The sequence below is a fragment of the Triticum urartu genome, chromosome 4, assembly GCF_003073215.2.
Source record: "Triticum urartu cultivar G1812 chromosome 4, Tu2.1, whole genome shotgun sequence".
Classification (NCBI taxonomy): domain Eukaryota; kingdom Viridiplantae; phylum Streptophyta; class Magnoliopsida; order Poales; family Poaceae; genus Triticum; species Triticum urartu.
In genome coordinates, this window is record NC_053025.1 from 532017059 (window position 1) to 532043776 (window position 26718).

A 26718-nucleotide genomic window follows, 5' to 3' on the forward strand; every position below is an offset into this window, starting at 1 on the left:
CCCTTTGGGGAAAGACTCGTCGCGGATGCAGGGGCCGAAGCAAGGTGGGCCGACTTCGTCTTCTTCTTCCAGCGCCAGGGATCGCGCCAGGCGGTCGATCCGATGGCGGGCGTCGTTCTCGCCGACTCCTTCGCGGCGACCTAGCCGACCACTGAGAGTCGGATGCATAACAGGCGGTGGGGTGGGATATCTCTCTCCATGGGGCCGAGGCGGAGGCGGGTTGCCCCGCCACTCCATGGCCCGGGGGTGGCCTTCTGCGTCTCGCTCGATGGAGACTCGGGTTCGGCTTCGGCTGGCAGCCGGCTCTTTCTCGCGCCACGCGCGAGTTTTACCCGTAGTCGGCGTCCGGGACGTCGCGCCATGATCTCGGCGCGGGGGAGGGCTTTCCGCGCGGGCGTCGGCTTCGTGCCGCTGTGCGGCTGCATCGATCAGCTGCTGGATGCGTTGGGTCATGTGGGGGAGTTCTTCGGCCCCCAGTCCATCTAGCTCGTCTACGGCCGCCTGCGCGGAGCGTTGTTCTCGAGTGGAGTGGCGTAGACCGGGCGGTCGACTCCTAGCGTATCGGCGATGATAGCGTCGCGCTGTCTGACAACGTCGGCCCGGCTGGGCCTGCCTGGGGGCGGCGTGCCAAAGGCGGCGCGGTCGGCCTCGCGTCGGTGGGCCTCAGCGAGGCGTCTCATGGAAACCAACTTCCGGCCTTCCGCGAGGAGGGCGAGGCGGCGAGCCTCCAGTGCTTCAGCGTCGGCATCGGCCGGGAGGGGGATGGAAAAGTCGTGGACCGCCGCGTGCGGGGCGTCGTGGGCGCTCTCGTCAGAAGCGCCGCTGTGGCCGATGACCATCACCTCGGTGGTGACAGCATCGCAGCCATCGGCCCGGGGAAGCGGGTCGTTGTAAATCGTGACGTTGGTGGGGAAAGTGTCGAGTGAGGCCGTGTTGGAGTCGACAGGCATAAAATCGGTGGAGCCAACCGACTCCAAGTCCACAGCAGGCTCGCCGGAGACGTGGAGCTGGCCGAGGAGGTTGACGAGGTGGTCGGTGCCCGCGTCGGAGGTGAGCTCGTCGGAGATGAGGGTCTTGTCAAGGAGATCGACGAGGCCGCTCGCCGCGCAGACGTTGGTGATGCCTTGCAGCGCGTCGTGGCAAGCGCCATCGGGCGTGCCGGGCTAGCTACGCTCGCGGGGGAGGAAGAGGGTTCCCGTCCAGAACAGGTCTCCGGACGACGGTGCACCTGGCCCCATGGTGGGCGCCAAATGTCGGGTGGTAGGTGCGACATATGCCAACGGGTGGCTTATCATTGTGGGAGCCAGTAAGACGTCCCCGGTGCCTGGAAACGGTATGAGGCGAAGCCATGCACGCCGGCGAATATTACCCAGCTTCGGGGCTCTCCGTGGAGATAACACCCCTACTGCTGCTCTGCGGGGTCTCCGCATGATCACTAGATGAACAAGTAGCTACACGATGCTCCTTGAGCTGTTGGGCGAGAGGAGGAAGAAGGGCATGGCTCGCTCTCTTCTCCTCCCTATGTGGTGTCTAAAACTAGCAGGGATCCATTCCTTTGCATGGGTGTCCTGGGGGGTTTATATAGGCCTAGCCCCCGGGGGTACAATGGTAGTCCTGCTGGGCGTGGGGCCCAGCCGTCTGTGTCTACACTCGCCGGCTTCTGTGCCGACTGTTGGGCTGGTGGGCCCCGCCAGCTGCCGGCTCCTTGGTCGACAGGCAGGCCCCACTGTCCAGGGCCTTGTCAGGGGCTGGTTAATGTTGCTCAATCCTGGTGACGAGGGCTTCGCCGAGGTGGGCGTGGCTACAGTGCCGCCGTCCGGCGGGTGATCGCTGTAGCCTCACCGTGTCTTGTCTCCTTAATGGGGCGTCTCCTTCGAGGTAGGTGGCAAGCCGGCTGTGGGGAGCCGGCTCTATCTTGGGCCGACTGGGGGAGGCCTGGCCGCCTTCGGGTGTCTCTCTGCCCGAAGGGGCCCACCGCCCGTGGGCCGCGCTGGCAGCCCGTTGTGGATGACATCAGGGTCAACGTGGCAACAGTGTCGTGCTGGACGGGTCATGGCCACCCGTACGGCGCACTGTGCCAGGCGTGCTCCGGCATTCGGGGGTGACAGGCTTCACTGTAGCCACGCCCCGTCACATCGCCGTTACGTGGATGCAGACTTTGAGGGTACGATCTTGACCGCTTTATGGGAGCCGGCTTCTTGGGGTCGGCCTTCTTGCGGCCGGCTTCTCGAAGCCGGCCCTCCCGCGGCTTTCTTCATGAGGGCTGAAGTCGGGCCACCTTCCGATAGTCGGCCATGGGGACAGCCGGCAAGGGGAAGGCGGCCCCGTATCTTGGATTCTTGAGGGCCGGATTGGCTCGTAATTTTCTTAGAAAGGCCAGGGGGAGCCGGCTAGGCTACTCGTGGTCATTTACTCCGACAACTAGCAAGATGCTAGTGCGTTGCACGGAAGATCAAGATCTTGTGGAAGAAAAGGATGAATGAGGGAAAGCCTTATCTGCAAATGTGGAGAGGAGTGTGGGTAAATTGTCATAGTTTCCTTCCTATCCGTTAGATATAGATCGGACGACCTATATTGCAGGATGACGGGCACACCATCATCACCAACTCTGCTTTTTATTGAACCAAGACAAATCTAACATGCGAAGTAAAATAAACACATAGGGTCTATACATACACAAATTATCTTAGGCACTCCAATAGTATGTCCACTACACATTCACGCATTTCACATCTTTCTACATCTACGGGAACCTACGAAAGGGTTAACGTAAATTGCCTCTCTCTCTCCTCCCCTGATTTTCATGGTGGCGGGCCCCTCCCTCCCCCAATCTACAATCAACAACTCACACATTTCACATTACGTTAATTACGTAACTGGGATTACATAGGTGTAGCATTACTCGTCCTAAAAAACCCAACTAAGCCAACCTCCCAGCATATCACGCGGAAAAAGACCCAGCCGCGCCATTTTAGTCGGGATTACCAGATTACTAGTAGTAGTATCGATGGATAGCGCGAAGCAACAAATTTTTTTTGAGGTGGCGAAGCACCTAGTTTAAAAGGAAAAAAGGCGGTACACTCACAACACTCCTATCGCGGTCGCATTGCACCCCACACACGTTTGGTCCTGCACACGGCTCACGCAAACGGAACCCGCTTCGGCTTGCCTCTTCACTGACACGTGGGACCGCACTTGGAGAAACCGACCATGCGCCAAACTCCCCCCGCCCCCCGCGCGAAAATCCTCCCCCACCCCCACCCAAAAATTCCCCCAAATCCGATTCAACCGCCCTTCGGCCAACTAGCCAATAATATTCCCAAAACGTCCTCCCCCATGTCCCCATCCACTCCATTCACTCCGCCAAAGCCACCCTCCCCGCTGCGCAAATACATCGGCGCCGCGGTTCAGCGATCCTCTCGCTCCCACAGTACGCTCTTGTAGACTGTTGTCCTCTAGCCGCGCCGCCACCTCTGGCTACGTTCTTGTGGAGGCGTACGGCGGTCAGCGCCACCACCGCTGGCGACGTTCGTGTGGAGATGCACGGCGGTCACCTTCTCCCATGGTATTCGCATTCTAGACTGAGGCCCCGTTCATGTTGGTGTAGCGTTGAATGTTAGTTGATAGAAACTATTAATCTCACTGTTTGCCGAAGTAGTTTACTGTCAATTTGCTCTGCTTAAGAAGCTTCCTTGCCCTGTTCTGCACTCAATCTGCTTAGCTGAGATGGCATGCCAAGGTTGATTAGTTGCTAAAATATCCTACCATATATTTATTGTGACATAGATTGTCATGGTCTAGTAGCCAATCTGTTAGGTGAAATAGCTCTACACCGTTTTATACTCGATCTTTGTTGTTGCGATGGCCTTTGATAGTTCGATGGCTGGGTGCTCGGGCTCATTGACTGCTGAAATAGCATGCCATAATTTGGCACTCAAATCCATTTATTGAATTAGCTTTACATATATTTCGTTACTTAGATCTGCTTGTCGAAATATCTTGCCATAGCTTTAGACATCGACCAAGGTATTTTTTTCTGGACTTCATAAAAAAGCATATATGTTTTTCCTGTAATATCTAGTAGAAGAACTAATTTGTATGTCTAATAGATGGACAGGACTTGGATAACTTCTGCTCAAAGATTCTCCGCTGCATATGTCGAGGGGGTTGAAAACTTCACGAACTTTATCAGAGCTGAGTATGGTGGTCCGAAATTAGATGTGCTCTGCCCGTGTAGCAGTTGTATGAATTCACCTAAAAGACCCTAGTCAACTGTGCAAAATCATCTACACTTGTATGGGATGTCAGTCACATATACTAGGTGGGTTCATCATGGTGAAGCTATGAACGTCAATGTTGTTGACTACATGGAAGCAGCAGATCACCATCTTGATCTGCCTGATGCTCAGGTGGAAGAGGAGGAGGAGGTGGTGGTGGCGGAGCCAGTGAGTTTGACCAACATTGAAACAATGCTACGAAATGCTCGAGCATTCCGTAAACTTTCACTTGTAGAAGAAAAACGGTGGGCCCGCATGTTGGAACAATGCAACGTTGCTGTCACCCTAGGAAATAAGCTGTCAGTATTCTCAGCTATGGTCACCTTTCTTCGGGTGAAGACATCTGAGCGGATGACCAAAAAATAATTCGATGCGATGTTGGTTGCTTTCCGCAAATCTTTCTCAGATGCGTCTGAGATGCCACACACCTAAAGTAAAATGAAGAATTTCCTTCGTGCAATTGGAATTGGATATGATATAATCCATGTTTGTAAGAATAATTGTGTTTTGTTCTAGAAGGATTATGCCAACTTAAGTGAATGCCTGAAATGCAAATCATCAAGATGGAAAGATGGCAATGCTGTGAAGAGGATTCCTCATAATGTTCTGAGACATTTTCCAATTACATGAAGATTGCAGAGGCTGTTTCATGGTGCTGAAACAAGAGAGGATGTACTGTGGCATTCTAGGAACCAGGAGTACAAAGATCAGAATGTAATGAGCCATCCATCTCATGGTAGTGAGTGGAAAAGCTTCAATGATAAACACAAAGAGTTTGCTGCTGACCCGAGAAACATTAGACTTGGCTTAGCTTCAGATGGATTTAACCCATGTGGCCAGTGCTTGTTATCCCTTACAACATGCCTCCAAATGTCTGCACCAAAGAATCAAACTACATGATGGCCTTGCTCATCCCAGGTCCAAAAAGTCCTGGAAAGGATTTTGATTTGTTCATTGAGCCTCTTGTGGAGTAACTTCAATAGCTATGGAAGGGTGTTCTCACTCGAGACCTATATAGCAGCCCACTAGCTGATTTCTTTCTGCGTGCTATTATAATTTGGTGCATCCATGATTATCTGGCTTTGGGCACTATGTCAGGGCAAACGACACATGGTTACAATGCATGTGTTCGCTGTGACAGGAATCCACTGTCATACGCAATACTTAGCAAGATCTGTTACATTGGACACCGCAGTTTCCTTGCCAAGGACAAGCCGCATCCTAGAAAATACCGAAGATATCTGTTCAATGCAAAGCATGAAAACCGTGATGTGCCAAAGGGGCTCACCGCCGATGAGTTGCAAGTGGAATTAGAGAAGGTCAGGCATATTACACCAGGAAACCATCCTGGTAATGGTAGCGGGAAAAGGAAGTGTGGTAGGGTAGAAGAGAGATTATTGTTTACCTACAGGTCCACTTTGTGGGACTTGGAGTATTGGAAAGATTTGGATCTGCGCCATAATCTTGATGTGATGCACATCAATAAAAATCGAGGATATGGCACACTTCTTATGTGACAGCATTATCGGCACACTTCTTAATATTGAAGGAAAGGCGAAATATACCTTAAAATCGAGGATTGATTTGACACACCTGGGTATCAGAAAGGATTTGCAGGTGCAAGATGAAGGTAAACCATGGGATATGGCACCAGATGTGTACGTCTTGGACAAGGTAAAAAGAAAAGAATTCTGCGAGGTCCTGTCACGTGTGAGATTCCCACATGGATTTGCTTCCAACCCTGAAAGGAGAGTCGGTGCAGATGGAAACAAGGTACAAGGATTGAAAACTCATGACTGCCATGTCCTACTTCAAAGGGTTTTACCTGTTATCCTTAGAGGATTGGGCCGCCCTGACTTATACAGAGCAGTTGCAGAGTTGGGACAATTCTTCAGGGAACTCTGCAGTAGGAATATCAGGATATATGCTTTGGAGCATCTTAGAGACAAGATACCAACTATCCTATGCGACCTCAAGAAGATATATCCTCCATCCTTCTTTGATGTGATGGTGCATTTGGCTGTTCATCTACCCGATGAGGCACAACTTAGAGGTCCAGTACAGTATGGCTGGATGTACCCTATTGAAAGGTGGCTAGGCACTTTCAAGGGCTATGTTAGGAACAGAGCTAAACCCGAGGGTTCTATTGCAGAGGCCTACATTGCTACAGAAGAATTGACATTCTTCTCAAAATACATTGAAACAGCTGATCAGCTTAGCACAGAGGTGGGTGAAGACAATCCCGGGCTCAATGTTTTTGATTATTCTGTTCGAGTTACAGGGAAGAGTCGACAAGAGGACAAACCTAAAGATTTGGACAAAATGGTTTGGTATGTGTTGAATAACTGTCCTGAGATACTACCTTATATCAAGTAAGTGCAGTACTGCAGCATATACATCGTAATCTACTAAACTTGCAGCACATTATTATATATTTAGATGTTTGACGCGATCACTATGTTGTGCAGCATCTACAAAGAGGAGTTACTGCCGCAAAATCCAAGAAACATTGACAAACTAGTTATGGCAGGATTTGCGGAATGGTTCAAGAACCATGTAAGCTTTTGAAGTGCACTGTCAGATTTTTTAATATATTGAGTACATAAGATGATCATCTTGTCTATTTTCTAACCATAGGTTAAGAAGATGCGGGAGAATGGGCGGGTAGTTGATAATGCCCTTTACTCACTAGCAATGGGTCCTGATACTCGGGTAAGACATTATGAATCTTTGCGTTGTTGGAGATGTGCGCTACAACACCCTTGGATGAGATGAAGGAAGGAAGACACAAAACAGTGCCATCATGAGCACGAATACGTATGATAAAGAGACAACTGAAATGTATGCTAACATAACAGAGATTGTTCAGTTGTAGTATATCTCCAGTTTCGAGGATCATCGATGTGTGGTTTTGTTGTGCTGTCCTTGGTATAACCTGTTTTCTAGGATCGCAAAACCCAGAGCTGATGTTTATTTCAAATCCAGCAATGTCAAGGCGGTGTACTAGACCAACGAGCCTTTTATTTTGGCAAATCAAGCAACACAGATATTTTTCTTGGAAGACACATTTGCATGTAGCGATGACTGGAGAGTATTGCAAAGGTTTGAGCAGAGGAATTCGTTTAATGAAGTTGCACAACAAGATGATGCTTACACTGCTCTTGATGTACAAGATAACACAGATGTTCCTAATATCATTGAGAACCATCACGTCAATGACGCCGGCGAAAAGATTGCGTGTCGTGCTGTGGACATACAAGAGTTGATCAAGAAGAAGCCAAGGTTCGAGGACGTTGAGGACGAAGAAGAAGAAGACACCATGGGGAATTACGATTCAGACTGATACACATGGCGAAGATGTTGACGCTGCTGCTACGGATGATGATTACATTGCTTTTGTCATATTTGCCTGTCAGAAGACATTTTTTATCTACTATGTGAAATTGTGTTTGCTATGAGAACTGAAACCTGATGAACATGTTGTTTAGTATTTTGCTGTGAGAACATCACTTGTTATGTATGCTGATTTGTGATTGTATGACAACTAAAACATGATGACATTATTTTTTAGTTGTACTCATATTTGGCTGTGAAACTTGAATTTGATGACATAGTTTGCTATTGGACTGCAATTTTCTCGACGCCTTCGAATGAGAACAAAGCTGACCCGACAGGGCCTCTGCTATTTATTTATTTATATGAGCAAAAGGGGATACCCCCTGATTTCCGTTAATAGAAATCATTAGATGTTCACAACACTACGCCTAGCCTGCTACACAGGTTTCATTCATTACTAGTTTCAGCAAAGTGCTCGTAGCCACTGAATACATCACGAGTGCTACATACACTGTAAATAAAGAGACAATCATCCTACAGGGCACATCGATTTTTCCCATTATCTTCTCAAGCTCTTTCATCTCCTCATTGCTGTCAAGGCCGTTCAGCAGCTGTTGCTTGGCCATGATCAGAGGAACTGCATCTTTAACCTTCTGCTCTGCATCTTCTTATTCTGCCGTTCCTTCAGTTACTTGTCCAACACCCCAACCTGCTGGTATTGGGATTCGTCGGCTAACCTAATAATCAGCGTAGTTGCATTCCCCCACATCAGCAACTTCCCAGAAATAGAAATCACATGAATCTTCCCTTTTCTGCACAAATCAAATTGGAAGATCATCAACAAAACTATTAAAATAATCAGCAACTGAAAGCAGCAGAACAACACTTAAACATATTATTACCCCATGAGTCGGACATTTGTAGAAGACTCGGCCAGGGTTGCGGATTGTGGTTGAGACGCGATAGATGACTCTTCGTGATTTGCAGCAGTGGCACCACACCAACGACAGTGGGTTGCGATGAGCAATCGGCTGCGGTGCACGTGTCGGCGGGGGTGTGATGAGACCCACAGGCGATGGTACGGGTGGTGACTTGGCGCATATCTGGTTGTTGCCTGCTGAAGAGCAGGTGGACAAGCAGCTAGTGGACATGGTTGCTGCGGCCAGAGCTTCTGATGCTAGGCAGAGTAAGTAGAGAAGAGGAGAAGCGAACGTTGGATATGTCAGTTTCATTATTTGCAGAGTAGGATAGCACCATATATAGTCATAGTCTAGGTTTGGATTCAAACCAGCTACACGAGCACGTCTTTCTTTTTTCTAAAACTCGGCAACGTCTCTTTACTGGTACACTAGCTTGTTCTGTACGCCTTCCCAAGTCTTTGATTTTCTTTCTATATATAAAAAAGTATGCTACTTGGTGTCCACTTAGTCAACAAACGATTGTGCCAACCTTGACCGTTGGATTGACATTCAACGTCTGTCGTGTTTCTTTAGTCTCTTCTTCCTCGAGCCGCCAAAGCCAAACCAGCGCCGGCGGGACCGCCTGCTCCCGCCTCCCACGGCTGGCTGTGATGTTCCCCGGCTCCTGTTCGTTCCCGTCTGAGGCCTCACCATCGTCCTCCACCTTGGTTCGCTCGCCACGGCGCCGCCCTTCGTTGTTGTCAACATGGTCAACAATCGAGAGGAATAAGGAGATGAATGTACATGGTGAGGATGACAGTAGGGACCCAGCAGCGCGTGCAGTAATTTTGTTTTTTCGGGACGGAGAAGGGTATCAACTGGGTTGTGCGGGACCCGTGGCCCGTCTAGCCCAGGCTTTTATTTCATATGTTTAGCACATGACCAGCCCAGTTTGTTTATTTCCTTTCTGAAAATGGCTAGCCAACTATTTTGGTTTTTTGCAGAATAACCAACGTAGGCCTACTTGCTTTTCTACGCCCTGCTGGGCCGGAAATCTTTCAAGACAAGGAGGGATGCAATTTTCCCGGAAAATGGGCTATAAGTAATAAGAAATGGGCTATAAGTAATAATAAATGGGCTGTAAAATGAAAAAATACAGCAAATAGGCAATTAGTTCCAAAATACTGTTTTCTTTCGGATTTTGACATTTTAAATTTCATTGTTTTTTTGCGGGTAAAATTTCAGTGAATTTAAATTAAGGTATATTTAGATTTAAAATTAATTTGAATCTGGCTAGAATTTCAGGCTGTATGCTATTCGGGACAGAATTGGAGGCTAACTTGTGGGTCTACTAGGTTGACGTGTACTTTGGCTTTGTCAACTTAGTCCACAAACGATTCTAGCAGCAGTGACCGTTGGATGTTAATCCAACGGCCGTGCTACTTCTTCAATATCTGATCTTCTTGCTGCAGCCGCCCAAACCAGCTCCGGTGGGACTGCCTGCTCCCGCCTCCCGTGGCCGGCTGTGCTGCTGGAAAGGTCGCACCGCCCCACCCTACTTCATTGCTGGCTAGGCCATTCCTCTACTCACCCACACCTCCTGTTATTTTCCGGCCACGGCAGCCGGACCAGTAAACCCTCGTACTCCCCACCGCGTGGGCAACCATTGCCGAGTCTTCCCCGGCTCCATGTCGTTCCCTTCCTAGGCCTCATTGTCGTCCACCGCCATGGTGCTCTCAGCGCGGCCTGGTGAAGGTGGTCAACGAACAACATCCATCGGCTGTGGACTGTACGCGCAAAAGAATGATTCCTCCACCTGATAGCTGGGACCCACTGGAAGGGCCTCTGTATTTCACGAAAAAAACGTTCCCCCCACTGACATGTCGGACCCACCAGCTATATCTTCGAACGCAAGGAAGTGCCTCCTTATTACGCACAAAAAAATGAATACCCCCCTGCTAGCTGGGACCCACCATTGTGGGAGGCTGACTTGTGGGCCTACTAAGTTGACGGCGATGGAGGGCTTTGTCAACTTAGTCAATATGAACGATTCTAGCTCCAGTGACCATACGATGTCCATCCAACGGCCGTAGTGCTTCTTCAACCTCTGGTCTTCTTGCCCCAGCCGCCCAAAGCAGCGCCGGTCGTGCCACATGCTCCTGCCTCCCGTGGCCGGCTGTGCTGCCGCGGAGGCGTCACCACCCCCTACTATTCCCTCCGCTGGACAGGCCCTGCGGCGACGGCAGCCTCACACCGTAGCTCAACCAGTGAACCCTCATACTCCTCTCCGCGCGGGCTTCCACTGCCGCGTCTTCCCCAGCTCCGCGTCATCCCCTTCCTAGGCCTCGCAGTCGTCCACCGCCATGGTGATCTCCGTGCGGCGTGGTCAACGTGGTCAAGGAACGACTTCCATCGGAAGAGTATTGTACGTGGAGAGGCTGACAGCTGGGTCCACGGCCATAGCCCAGTTTTTTTGTGACTTGCAGTAAGTCGCTTTGTCAGGCCTGTTGGGCTGCAAATCTTTCAAGACGTGGAGAGCTTTCATTCGGCTGGCCAAGAAAATGGCCCATCAGTAATGAGAAATGGGCTGTACATTTTTAAAACACAACAAACCGGCAATTAGTTTCAAATATCTTTTTTTTCATTTCGAGATTTTAAATTACATTAATTTTTATGCGTGGAGAATTTGTTGGATTTTATATTGATATACATTTATTTTTAAATTTAGTTTGAATGTGAGTCGAAATTTCGGGATTAAAAACAGTTCGGACCGCACCGAAATATGCAAAATTTCGTATAATTTTTTAACCGTGGCCACAATATGGGTTGTAATGCTAACAAAAAGAATATGGGCTCCGAAAAAAACCTTAATAATTAGCAAATGGGCTGTAAATTATTAGAAATAATGGCAGATGGGTTGTATGCTGTTTTCCACAGATTTGAGGCTTTCCTAAAAAAAAGGTTGACACACAAGCAGTGACTGTTGGATAGCCATCCAACAGCCGTCGTGCTTCTTCAATCTCTGCTCTTCCTGCTCTAGCCGCTCAAACAAGCGCCGGCGGGACTACCTGCTCCCTCCTGTCCGCAGTCGGCTCTGCTGCCGTGTCAGGACCCCGATTCTAAATCACACCGATCTAGCCTGTAACACCTCATATCACTTTGAGGCCTCACACACGGTATTCCCATGGGTGTCGCCTTACCATGGCCCAGGACCGTTTGCGCCATTTTGGCTCACGTATATGATAGTGTCGCTAGCATCCATATGACAGAGAACCCGGGCCGACATGACTAGTCGTGAACCCAAAGTGGCACTAACTTACGGGAACAAGCATACATGAATCAACATCGAGCATGTCGGTCAGCAGCGTCTGAATCCGGGCTGTAGCACTGTGCTAACAGGACTCCGGTAACCCGGGCTGTAGCAGGCTAGGCAGGACTCCGGATGTCACCGCGTGACATTTCCCTGAAGGGACAGACACAAGAACAAAGTGAAACACATGCCGGCCACTCAAGTGTCCTGAGCAGTAGTGCTGGGCTAGCAGGACTCCGGTGAACCGGGCTGTAGCGGACTACTATGGCTCATGGAAGCACAAGACTACATTTCCCCATAAGAGATGCTACCAAGGATAAACAACTAGGTTGTCAGATCCCACACATACCTAGCATTTCAATCATACACACAATATGCTCGACATGTGTAAATACAACATGGCATCACAACATAACTCTATGACTCAAGTATTTATTCATTAGGGTCCGAGGAGCGAGATATTACAAACATGGGTCTCATGACCCAACATTCAGAGCATACAAGCAACAAGCACATGCGGAAGCTTAACTTGTCTGGGTACAGACAACTACAAATGAAGAAGGCTCAGAAGCCTGACTATCTACAAGACCCTCGCAAGGGTACAAGATCGTAGCTGAGGTAACAAGCTAAACGCCGAAGTCCAAGAGGAACTACTAGCGAGATTGAAGTCTCTCTGCAAAACATAAAATAAGCAAACGTGAGTACAAATGTACCAAGAAAGACTTACATCAGAACTATCTACATATGCATCGGTATCAACAAAGGGGGGTGGAGTTAACTGCAGCAAGCCAGCTTTGACTCGGTGGCTAACCTGAACTACGACTGCAAGTAACTCTTTTGAGGTGGCGCACACGAGTCCACAAATTCACCATACCAATGCACCACTATGGATCCGCTCCCGCCTCCCTGCGAGAACGCCATCCATAGCACTCACGCTTATCCTGCGAGTTTTAGAGTATCCACTTTCACTTGTCTATGAACTATGCAAGGGGTCCAAGTTTCCATATCCGAGGAATCCGGCTATTCGAATAGATAATTATAACCCTGTAGGGGTGTACTTTTTCACACACGCTCTTGCCACTTACCACCATGTACACATCGTGTATCTCAGCAACCTTCAAGCGGAAGCCTGGCGAGGGAGTCGGCCATGACCTGACTAACCAACAAGTCTCTAGTCCAGGTTTATCGCCTATTCGGGTTCCATCCGCAAGGAAATCCGGCCGGGGTGTCGCTCATGGCCCCAAACGATGTGTACAGGGTTCCCAAGCCCATCATCCGGGTGCCACTTGGTACACCGGGCCACGGTGCCTAGTTTTTCCCAATCCAACCTGTACCGGGTGCCACTTGGTAGACTACTAGCACTACCTACAAACACCAGAAACTAGTTGCAACTCCTGGACAGAGATCGAGTTGATTAATTAGTCGAGAGAGCTTGGAGCGCCCGGAGCCCAATGTGTGGTAGTAACTGTTCATGGATCACAAACATAGAACTCAGTTCCTGAGGACGGCTGCAATGAGACAACCCACCATGTACTCCTACATGGCCTCTCACCGCTACCTTTACCAAATCGTGTTCACACACTTAGCTCTCAACAGTAGGACATGTTCACGACATTCCAATTCATCCCTGATGAATCATACCTGACTCAACTCTATGCAGTAGCAGGCATGACAAAAAAAGATGAATGAGTAGGCACATCAGGGCTCAAACAACTCCTACTCATGCTAGTGGGTTTCATCTATTTACTGTGGCAATGACAGGTCATGCAGAGGAAAGGGGTTCAGCTACCGCAGCATGTAACAATTGAATCCCTGTTGTCCTAATGCAGTAAAAGAGAGCAGGAGCAAGAGAGTGGGATTGTATCGGAATGAACAAAGGGGGTTTTGCTTGCCTGGCACTTCTGAAGATAGAATAGCTCTTCATCGATGTCATCGATCACGTCGTCGGAAACAACGTCTACTGAGAGGGGGCAATTACCGGCAAACAAGGAAGAATACTATCAATGCAATGCAACAATATGATGCATGATCATGACATGGAAATATGTTGTGATTTGGGCTAATGCAACAGAAAGTTATTTTAATTGGAGTGGAATTCAAAACTATATCAAATTCCAACTCCAAACCTATTATGAAATTTGCCCTAATCATGTTTCATCCTAAACAGTGAGGTTAACTTGCACAAACATGCATGAACATGGTACATATGGATTCCTTGAATTTTTTTGATAATTTTTCATATATAAATTATTTCATTTGGAGTTACGGTTGAATTTCTATGATTTTTATAAGTCTTGGGTATTTTCTGAAATTTATAAATCATTTCTGATTTATTTTAATTCCAGAAAACAATTACTACATAAGCATGACGTCGGTGTGACATCAGCAAGTCAACAGAGGTGTATAAGGTCAAACATGACAAGTGGGACCCACACATCAGTGTAATAGGGCAGGGTCAGAGGCTGACCAGTGGGTCCGGCTCAACGTACACGTCACCATAGTCAAAGCTGGCGCGTGGGCCCGCTGCAATTATATTAACCTTAATCTATTATTGTTAGTCGATTAGTTAGGCAGTGGGGCCCGGCTGTCAATATAACTAGGGGGTTGGTTAGTACGTCATTAGCCACTAATGACGGTGCCACGTCGGCATAGCCGGAGTTAAGCCGCCGGCGACATCCAGAGACGGCGGCGATGCTCGGGTTTTGTTTTCCGGCGACCATATGGGCGGCGAAGTGCATCTACGCGACGAGGAGCCTCGTCTGCGTCAGGTGGTGCACGCAGCACCAGCTCCGGTGGCCTAGGTCGACAGTGGCGGCAACTTGCGCGGCGGCCGGAGCTCGGGTTGATGCGGGTGCGGGGCTGCAGGGTACGGCGAGGCCAGCTGAGGGGATCTACGGCCTCTTGGTACATCTAGGAGCTCGCTAGGCTCGTCGGCTTGAGTGGAGCGGCACGGCAGTGCCATGCCCGGCGTCCATGGCAGACGGCGATGCTCGGTACGGTGGCTAGCATGGCTACGGCAAGCGACAAGCCACGGGGACAGGGGGAAACAGCGGAGGAGCTCACTAGGAGGTCGAAGCGCAGCTCAGTGGGCTCGGGGTCGACCTGGAAGCGGTGAATTTGTCGACGGCGTCCGGTGGCCGTGCGAAGAAGACGAGCTCGAGGACGAGGCTTCAGGGCGTCCGGGGTCCTGCGGTTCGGCGTAGAGGTGTGCGGCAGCGAGGCGAAGCTCGTGGGATAGCTAACTGACCGTGGGGAGATTGGTGGACGCGGCGAGCGGCGGCGGTGGCAACGGATCCGTTCGGGTTGCTGCGAGAGAGAGAGAGCAGAGGAGGGGAAAGAGGTCCAGGGAGAGAGGGGAGAGGACGAGGGGGTCGGGGGGTGTTCGTGGCGGCGACCAGGCAGTCGAGGGGGGTATGCAGGCAGGGAGGAGCCAGCGCGGCTCGCCTGCGCATCGGGCACGCAGCTGCTTCTCGTCCTGGCAGGAAAAAGAAGACAGTGCTAGCCCTGGTGGGCCGGGCTGGCTTTGGCCAGTAGGCCACTACAGTGGTGGGCTGCACGGTAAGGTTTCCTCTTTCTCTCTCTCTTTTCCATTTCTGTTTTCTATTTATTTGCTCTGTTTTGATTTAGTAAAAATACTAAATCATTTTATATATTCCTGAAATAAATTGTGGGCATTGTTAGAATTATTTCCAACAACTCTCAACCACTTCCAGAATTATTTGGGCATTTTAATATAGTTATAGCATTTAAATGCCCAAATTCAAATACTCTATGATTTAATTCAAAAATCCAAATTGATCTAGAAAAATGTGCACAATTTTTGTGAGAGGTGCTGGACCAATTCAAAAATGATGAACATTTCTAAAGGGCATTTTGGGATCATTGAAAAGATTTGAATTTGAACCTAGTTGAATTTCATTTGCTGCTAGGGTTTATCATCCCCCCATTTCAAAGTTTCATAAAAAATTAGACATGATGCATGGAGGCTAAAGCAAGACAGGCAAGGCCAGAACTGGGGCTATGACAGCTCACCCCCACTAAACAAGAATCTCGTCCCGAGATTCAAGTGTAGGGCAAGATGAAGGGGGAACACAAATCAACATAATCTTCACGGTCCAGATGTCTTTCTCGAGGATGTTGATTCGTTGCTTCATATTGACCTTGACGTCTTTGCTTTCGAGATCTTCATCCAACATGACGACGACAGAAGGAAACTCTACATGAAACGATTTCCTCGAAGAACGAGCACTCAAGATCAACTCATGGAGTGAGACGTTGAAACATATCTTGAGTTGGGACACAAAACATACATCAAGATGGATGGATAGTAACAGATGGTGAAGTTCGATTTGGTAGGCAACTATTCCACGCTTAATAAGATGGCAGATGGGTTCAAAGTAGCAAGGAGATAACTACCACAATTCCATAATGTGGCACCCTAGAGGAGGTGACTCGTAGGATTATTCCCTTAAGTGGCAAAAAGAATTACTTTTGATCCATAGATCATTGAAACTCTTTATACCAGCCTAAGGCAATCACAATCGATCGTTTGGTGGAGTTTGAATGGAGGATGTGGACTACCTTGTTGAAGACAACCCGATGGATGATTTCTTCTTATCATCGGAAATGGAAGGGACCCGTGGTAGACTGACGCAATGACGGTCCAAGCTGGGAACAAAATGCAAATACTGGGAATGACCCAACCATCATATCTGCTTGAGATTCAGATCTGGTTGGTAACGGGATATTTCAAATAGCATGTCTGGAGAGGAAAGTTTGCAACACAAACCGACGAGATGACCTTGCGAGATTCTCGGGAAATGAACTATGATAGCAAGCTCCAAAACATGAGTTGGTTCTGCTACATACATGTGAACACACTGTCCTAGACAAGCATGACCTCATAGTAGTCTTATAATAAAACACTACCGAGTTCAGGTGGGAAACCATCTTTGAGGATATTGGAATCTTGTGCATGAACTAGTATTCGCACAGCAACTCCTTTTCCTCGAACAAACCAGTCGGTGGCTTGGTGTGCTAGGAACACATATGGAATGGAGGCGGCCAACCTATCAAACTATAAAGCACTTTGCACGTGCATGACTAACTTGGGATGGTTCCAGAGGAGGCAAAAACAAACTTTCTCGAGGTCATGGCGGCAACTTGCATCAAATGCACATGAATTAGAGAAAGTCACTTCTTTAATCCAACATATGCTTCATGAACGGGACATGAAAATAATGCTTATAAAAGTTTTCAACACTAACATAGTTGTCCAACATGAATCATGGATAAGATGGAAATATTCCTGATGGGCACAGCAGCAGGTCATCCAGATTTCCATGAAGATGGAATTCCACAACTATGTTAACAAAACAATAGCATTGGTCAGACCCAAAAGATATAATGGTGTATGCCCGAGGAAACAACCACGAGTAAGACAACATTACGAATATCGTTGGTTCTGATTTGATCTGATGATAGCCCACACTCAAATCAAAGTTTGGATAAGATGATAGGTCCATTAACTGACCATGGGGATCAATCGATGAAAATACCATCTTTCTTCAACACAGATACAAGATATCCCTTAGGGATGAGCTAGGTCGGACAAGCTTTTATCTTCCAACTCTCCAAGTTGTTGTCTAGCTTAACCAACTAGCTCGAGGGTATGCAACACAGATTCCTGGAGAAGGGTTGGTTACAAGAAACCAACTTGATCACGACCTCAACATAGCGGTCAGGGGACAAACTGGAAATACTTCCGAGAAGATATTCAGAAAATCACGAACAACCGATATGTTACTAAGATCGAGAACAATCTTGCTTTACAGAGCGAGACGATATGATCAAATAAGCAAAGGGTTGACACTATCCTAACTCATTGATCAAAACGTGCACCAGGAAAATGGACTAGGTAGCACGATCATTCTTAGAATGATGATTCCATAATCAACACACCAAGAATGAGATTATCGTCCATTAACCACCAAGCAACGCGGTTGCTAGGAGTATTGTTTTCACACATCACAGTTCACTTGTCGGTATTCCGGTTGCAACAACACGGAACTGAGGAATGAATGATGATGGCGAGAAGTATCACTTCATCAAGAATTCATAAGAGTTGGTGCAATTCTCATGACATTCCTGACATCAAGAGGGCAATACTTCAGGGTAGAACAGAATCAAAAGTTGGATTGGCATTTTGACCTGCGGAATACAACTGCTTTGACCCAATCATAAATATGGATGAGGTACTGGAGTTTGTTTCTCCTCGTCATTCTAGAATAGAATGGCTTGACAGACTATAATAATAAGAGGTATCGATGAGCATGAATGCAAGACATGCTCTTGACTATCAAATGATAGACGGAGATCATGATACAACTAAAGAGGGACAACTCAAGGAACATATATCTTTCTGAGTTGTAGATGCATAGATTAGTATGTCAAGCAAAGCTCAACATTCCTTCCGGATAACCCATGTAGAAAGGTAGAACTGGCAGAGTCACAGCATAGAATGGAGACCTCATCAAGAGCACTCTTGTTGTGATCATTTGTTCAAAGATCTTCTACCATAATGGTTCATGGTATTTGGAAGAAGGAAATACCACAGACCTCGAGGACTATCGCAAAGGTTACTGATATCCTAAAGGTACGAGCAACACTATCAACACGAGGTAAGTAGAGTGGATCTTGGGTCAGGAACACAGGAGTGGAATACCTACTACTAGATGGCATCATGAGATGCTTTCGAGAATAATGGCCAGAATCATCACACTAGAAATACAAAACATGGCTAGGTTACTAGATGATCCCCTAGGACACCTAGGGTCATAATAATAATTCCAACATATATGTCGAGGCAATAGAATACCTCAACTCAGAAATTAGTGTGGTTAAACTGGCCCAAAGAAACATCGGGAACGGAAAGAAGGGATTTGCAAATGCATCAGACTATTTTAGAAACCTGGGATGACTCGGATAGCATAACGGCTGTAAATGCTCAAAACGATTTGAGACATCCTGCAAAAATGGTGGCATAACCACTCAACATCACCATATCAAGGTTCCGAGGCCAACAATGAACATATGGAAGTAGTAGGAACTGAACTGAGGCTTGAACTCAACAATCCTAGGCAACTACGGTTTAGTAACACGTCATCCTGAGAGATAGAAGAGAAGCCTAGTTCTTAACCCCGTAGAAAAGATAAGATGACTCAGATCAGAAGGTCATGAGGATAAGGAGTAAAAAGAGCCTTACGTTCCCTTCCACAATCAATTCCCTTATATAACTAAAGCATTTCTAGACACGACTTCGACCAGCTTGGCTTGGTAATCCTACAGGCAGTCAGGCTCTGATACAAAAGCTGTCAGGACCCCGATTCTAAATCACACCGATCTAGCCTGTAACACCTCATATCACTTTGCTGCCTCACGCACGATATTCCCACGGGTGTCGCCTTACCATGGCCCAGGACCGTTTGCGCCTTTTGGTTCACGTATATGATAGTGTCGCTAGCATCCATATGACAGAGAACCCGGGCCGACATGACTAGTAGTGAACCCAAAGTGGCACTAGCTTACGGGAACAAGCATACATGAATCAACATCGAGCATGTCAGTTAGCAGCGTGTGAATCCGGGCAGTAGCACTAGGCTAACAGGACTCTGGTAACCCGGGCTGTAGTAGGCTAGGCAGGACTCCGGATGTCACCGCGTGACATTTCCCCTAAGGGACAGACACAGGAACGAAGTGAAACACATGCCGGCCAGTCAAGTGTCCTGAGCAGTAGTGCTGGGCTAGCAGGACTCCGGCGAACCGGGCTGTAGCGGACTACTATGGCTCATGGAAGCACAATACTACATTTCCCCATAAGAGATGCTACCAAGGATAAACAACGAGGTTGTCGGATCCCACACATACCAAGCATTTCAATCATACACACAATATGCTCGACATGTGTAAATACAACATGGCATCACAACATAACTCTACGACTCAAGTATTTATTCATTAGGCTCCGAGGAGCGAGATATTACAAACAGGGTCTCATGACCCAACATTCAGAGCATACAAGCAACAAGCACATGCGGAAGCTTAACTTGTCTGGGTACAGACAACTACAAATGAACAAGGCTCAACAGCCCGACTATCTACAAGACCCTCCCAAGGGTACAAGATCGTAGCTGAGGTAACGAGCCAAACGTCGAAGTCCAAGCGGAACTACTAGCGAGATTGAAGTCTCTCTGCAAAACATAAAATAAGCAAACGTGAGTACAAATGTACCCAGCAAGACTTACATCAGAACTATCTACATATGCATCGGTATCAACAAAGGGGTGGTGGAGTTAACTGCAGCAAGCCAGCTTTGACTCGGTGGCTAACCTGAACTACGACTGCAAGTAACTCTTTTGAGGTGGCGCACACGAGTCCACAAATTCACCATACCAATACACCACTATGGATCCGCTCCCGCCTCCCTGCGAGAACGCCATCCATAGCACTCACGCTTATCTTGCGAGTTTTAGAGTATCCACTTTCACTTGTCTATGAACTATGCAAGGGGTCCAAGTTTCCATATCTGAGGAATCCAGCTAATCGAATAGATAATGATAACCCTGCAGGGGTGTACTTCTTCACACACGCTCTCGCCACTTACTACCATGTACACATCGTGTATCTCGGCAACCTTCAAGCGGAAGCCTGGCAAGGGAGTCGGCCACGACCTGACTAACCAACAAGTCTCTAGTCCAGGTTTATCGCCTATTCGGGTTCAATCCGCAAGGAGATCCGGCCAGGGTGTCGCTCACGGCCCCAAACGATGTGTACAGGGTTCCCAAGCCCACCATCCGGGTGCCATTTGGTACACCGGGCCACGGTGCCTAGTCTGTCCCAAGCCCACCTGTACCGGGTGCCACTTGGTAGACTACTAGCACTACCTACAAACACCAGAAACTAGTTGCAACTCCTGGACAGAGATCGAGTTGATTAATAAGTCGAGAGAGCTTGGAGCGCCCGGAGCCCAATGTGTGGTAGTAACTGTTCATGGATCACAAACACAGAACTCAGTTCCTGAGGACGGCTGCAATGAGACAACCCACCATGTACTCCTACATGGCCTCTCACCGCTACCTTTACCAAATCGTGTTCACACACTTAGCTCTCAATAGTAGGACATGTTCACGACATTCCAATTCATCCCTGATGAATCATACCTGACTCAACTCTATGCAGTAGCAGGCATGACAAACAAACATGAATGAGTAGGCACATCAGGGCTCAAACAACTCCTACTCATGCTAGTGGGTTTCATCTATTTACTGTGGCAATGACAGGTCATGCAGAGGAAAGGGGTTCAGCTACCGCAGCATGTAACAGTTGAATCGTTGTTGTCCTAATATAGTAAAAGAGAGCAGGAGCGAGAGAGTGTGATTGTATCGGAATGAACAAAGGGGTTTTTGCTTGCCTGGCACTTCTGAAGATAGAATAGCTCTTCATCGGTGTCATCGATCATGTCGTCGGAAACAACGTCTACTAAGAGGGGGCAATTACCGGCAAACAAGGAAGAATACAATAAATGCAATGCAACAATATGATGCATGATCATGACATGGAAATATGTTATGATTTGGGCTAATGCAACAGAAAGTTATTTTAATTGAAGTGGAATTCAAAACTATATCAAATTCCAACTCCAAACCTATTATGAAATTTGCCCAAATCATGTTTCGTCCTAAACAGTTAGGTTAACTTGCTCAAACATGAATGAACATGGTACAGATGGATTCCTTGAATTTTTTTGATAATTTTTCATATATAAATTATTTCATTTGGAGTTACGGTTGAATTTCTATGATTTTTATAAGTCTTGGGTATTTTCTGAAATTTATAAATCATTTCTGATTTATTTTAATTCCAGAAAACAATTACTGCATAAGCATGACGTCGGTGTGACATCAGCAAGTCAACAGAGGTGTATAAGGTCAAACATGACAAGTGGGACCCACACATCAGTGTAATAGGGCAGGGTCAGAGGCTGACCAGTGGGTCCGGCTCAACGTACATGTCAGCATAGTCAAAGCTGACGTGTGGGCCCGCTGCAATTAGATTAACCTTAATCTATTATTGTTAGTCGACTAGTTATGCAGTGGGGCCCGGCTGTCAATATAACTAGGGGGTTGGTTAGTACGTCATTAGCCACTAATGACGGTGCCACGTCGGCACGGCCGGAGTTAAGCCGCCGGCGACGTCCAGAGACGGCGCCGATGCTCGGGTTTTGTTTTCCGGCGACCATATGGGCGGAGAAGTGCGTCTACGCGACGAGGAGGCTCATCCGCGTCGGGTGGTGCACGTAGCAGCAGCTCCGGTGGCCTAGGTCGACGGTGGCGGCAACTTGCGCGGCGGCCGGAGCTCGGGTTGATGCGGGGCGCGGGGCTGCAGGGTACGGCGAGGCCAGCTGAGGGGATCTACGGCCTCTTGATACATCTAGGAGCTCGCTAGGCTCGTCGGCTTGAGTGGAGCGGCACAGTAGCGCCATGCCCGGCGTCCATGGCGGATGGCGATGCTCGGTACGGTGGCTAGCACGGCTACGGCAAGCGACAAGCCACGGGGACAGGGGGAAACGGCAGAGGAGCTCACTAGGAGGTCGAAGCGCAGCTCAGTGGGCTCGGGGTCGACCTAGAAGCGGTGAATTTGTCGACGGCGTCCGGTGGCCGTGCGGAGAAAACGAGCTCGAGGACAAGGCTTCAGGGCATCCGGGATCCTGCGGTTCGGCGTAGAGGTGTGCGGCAGCGAGGCGAAGCTCGTGGGATAGCTAACTGACCGTGGGGAGATCGGTGGATGCGGCGAGCGGCGGCGGTGGCAACGGATCCGTTTGGGTTGCTGCGAGAGAGAGAGAGAGCAGAGGAGGGGAAAGAGGTCCAGGGAGAGAGGGGAGAGGACGAGGGGGTCGGGGGGTGTGCGTGGCGGCGACCAGGCAGTCGAGGGGGGTACGCAGGCAGGGAGGAGCCAGCGCGGCTCGCCTGCGCATCGGGCACGCAGCTACTTCTCCTCCTGGCAGGAGGAAGAAGACAGTGCTGCCCCTGGTGGGCCGGGCTGGCTTTGGCCAGTAGGCCACTACAGTGGTGGGCTGCACGGTAAGGTTTCCTCTTTCTCTCTCTCTTTTCCATTTCTGTTTTCTATTTATTTGCTCTGTTTTGATTTAGTAAAAATACTAAATCATTTTATATATTCCTGAAATAAATTGTGGGCATTGTTAGAATTATTTCCAACAACTCTCAACCACTTCCAGAATTATTTGGGCATTTTAATATACTTATAGCATTTAAATGCCCAAATTCAAATACTTTATAATTTAATTCAAAAATCCAAATTGATCTAGAAAAATGTGCACCACTTTTGTCAGAGGTGCTGGACCAATTCAAAAATGATGAACATTTTTAAAGGGCATTTTGGGATCATTGAAAAGTTTTGGATTTGAACCTAGTTGAATTTCATTTGCTGCTAGGGTTTATCATCCCCCCATTTCAAAGTTTCATAAAAAGTTAGACATGATGCATGGAGGCTAAAGCAAGACAGGAAAGGCCAGAACTGGGGCTGTGACATGCCGCGCAGGCCTCACCACCCCACCGTACTCCCCTCGCTGGCCTAGCCATCCCTCTACTCACCCACACCTGCTGTTATTCTCCGGCGATGGCAAACGAACCAGTAAACCCTCGTACAGTCGTACTCCCCTCCGCGTGGGAAACAACTGTCGAGTCTTCCCTGCCTCCGTGTCATTCCCTTCCCAGGCCGCGCCGTCATCCACCGCCCTGGTGCTCTCGGCGCAGCCTGGTCAACATGGTCAATGACCGGCATGCATCTGAAGTGGACTGTATGTGGAGAGGCCGACAGCTGGGTCCACGGCCGCACGCAAGGAAATGCCTCCTTATTAGGCGCAAAATAATGATTCCTCCACCTGACATCAGGGACCCACCAAAAGGGCCTCTGTATTTCCCGAAAAAAAACGTTACCGCCGCTGACAGCTTGGACCCACCAGTTATATCTTCGCACGCAAGGTAGTGCCTCCTTATTACGCACAAAAAAATGAATACTCCCCCTATTACCTGGGACCCAGTATAGTGGCAGGCTGACTTGTGGGCCTACTAAGGTGACAGGGATGGAGGGCTTTGTCAACTTAGTCAATATGCACGATTCTAGCTCCAGTGACCGTACGATGTCCATCCAACGGCCGTAGTGCTTCTTCAACCTCTGGTCTTCTTGCTCCAGCCGCCCAAACCAGCGCCAGTCATGCCTCATGCTCTTGCCTCCCATGGCCGGCTGCGATGCGGTGGAGGCCTCACCGCCCCCTACTACTCCCACCACTGGCCAGGCCATCCCTCTACTCACCCACACCCCCTGTTATTCTGCGGCGATGACAACCTCACACCGCAGCGAACCAGTGAACGTACTCCTCTACACATGGGCATCCACTGCCGCGTCTTCCCCGGCTCCGCGTCGTCCCCTTCCTAGGCCTCGCCGTCGTCCACCGCCCTGGTGCTCTCGGCGTGGCGTGGTCAACATGGTGAAGGAACGGCTTCCATCGGACGTGGACTGTACGTGGAGAAGCTGACAGCTGGGTCCACAGCCGCAGCAAGGAGGTGCCTCCTTATTACGGGAAAAATAATTATTCCTCCACTTGACAGCAGGGACCCACCGGACAGGCCACCGTATTTCATGAAAAAAAGTTTCCCCCTGACTGCTGGGACCCACCAGCTACGTACATCTTCGCACGCAAGGAAGTGCGTCCGAGCAAAAACACGATTCACCCCCCTGACTGCTGGGACCCACCAGCTACATCTTCGCAGGCAAGAAAGTGCCTGACAGTCGGGATCCACCTGGTCGAAGCGTACGTAGCGTTGTCATTCTGGTCGCGAACGTGTACGTACATATATACTGGTGGATCTAGAGGCGCGCACGTGTCGTAGTAGAGGCGCGTACGTACGGCCAGGGCTCATGTACATGGCTGGGTCGGAACGGAGAAACAGCGTCGTCGTCATGTTCATGGGGAGGCAACGGAATGCGTCGTGTTCATGGGGAGGCAATGGAATGCGTTGTGTTCATCGGGAGGCAACGGAACGCATGGTAGCCAATCGGCTGGGTCGGAACGGAATGCGTGGTCATGTTCATCGGGAGGGCTTGGACGGAACAGGCGATGGAAACGAGGCCTAGCGTACCGCACAACGGAGGAAACAGACCTCCTATGTTCGGAACGGGGTCCTGTTGATCGGGAGGGGTCTGGCGTACCGCAAAACGGAGGAAACAGACCTCCTACGGTCGAAACGGGGGTCCTGTTGATCGGGAGGGGTGTGGCGTACCGCAAAATGGAGGAAACGGACCTCCTACGGTCGAAACGGGGGTCCCGATGATCGGGAGGGGTGTGGCGTACCGCAAAATGGACGAAACGGACATGTGTTGGGGCGCTACGGTCAAAACGGGGGTCCTGTTCATCAGGAGGGGTGTGGCGTACCTCAAAACGGGACTCCACGGGATACTGTTCATCTCCACCGTCGACCTCCTCCAGCCTCCACGGGCTTCTGTTCATCCAGCCTCCACCGCACGCTACTCCACCGGCTACTGTTCAACCACCCCTCCACGGTCACCCCTCGACCGTCTACTGTTCATCCAGCCCTCCACACCACGGGGTCCTGTTCAACCACCACTCCACGGGCACCCCTCCACCATCTACTGTTCATCCAGCCCTCCACCACACCACGGGGTCCTGTTCATCTAGAGTCAATGCCACCGCTCACTATTCATCCACCCCCCCCCCCCCCGCAATGCTCAATGTGCATCCAATCGATCAGCTTCAGTTAGCAGCAGTAGGAAGGAATCGCTTGATCGGGTTCAGTTAACAGCCATCGATCGATCGCTCGGGTTCAGTAACGCGTAGCCTGCAGTGCAATCGCTCGGGTTCAGTTAGAGCCCAACGCCTCGCTCCAGTTCAGTTAGACCCAACGCCTCGCACACACGTGCGTACGTGTACGAGAGAAACGCGCATCGCTCGGCCCCCGACCTCCCACCGTAACCGGGAACTCCCCGAAATTTTCCTCGCCCTCGCTTCTACCACGGTTTTTTCTGTTATGGACGGCCCAAAGAATGTCATGCAGCTGCGTCTCCGGCCCGACCAAGACGAAAAGCCCATTTTCTGTCATGATTTTTTGTCATAGAAGTAGGAGCCCACCACATCTATGATGATATCGGGTTTTGTCACAATTATCGTCATAGAAGTGTCATATGTATGATAGAAAAAATTTCATTCGGCCCAAAATGTCATGGATGTGTCTTTTTTTGTAGTGTGCACCTACCCGCCTGACGCCCTTCGTGGCTCCCCGCGTTGCTGATCGGCCTCTCGGTCATCCCGTAACGGGGGTTTCACATGCTGGCATGACGCTTGAGCTCGGGTCCATCGTTGCAACGCTAATAAACATGTGCGATCGAGTTCTGGCTCACGGCCTACCCCGTGCACGTCACCTCACCAGATCCTCAGTGCCTTCATCTTCTTGCAGAAAGAATAGTGGCAGGACAGCGAACGGGATTATGAGATATGCTCTCCCCTCGAACTAACCCACAGGAATCTCCGGAGCTCAACTACAGGCAGCCTCGCCGGCCGCCCTTTTTCTACGCGATTCACTTGCGCGTTAAAGGGGGAACTCCTGAGCATCGCGCCTCAAGATCTCTTACTGACTCTCCAGCCCTCACCCCCTGGCCTTGACCACGGCATCGTGACTTGGCATACTAGTGGCGGTTGAGCCTCGCTCGAGGGTCGGGATCCGAGGACGCTAGAGCATTCAGATGAGCGGGGAAAGGGGAGACCGGCGCGGCCCTACCTAGTAGCATCACCACTGAAGCACAA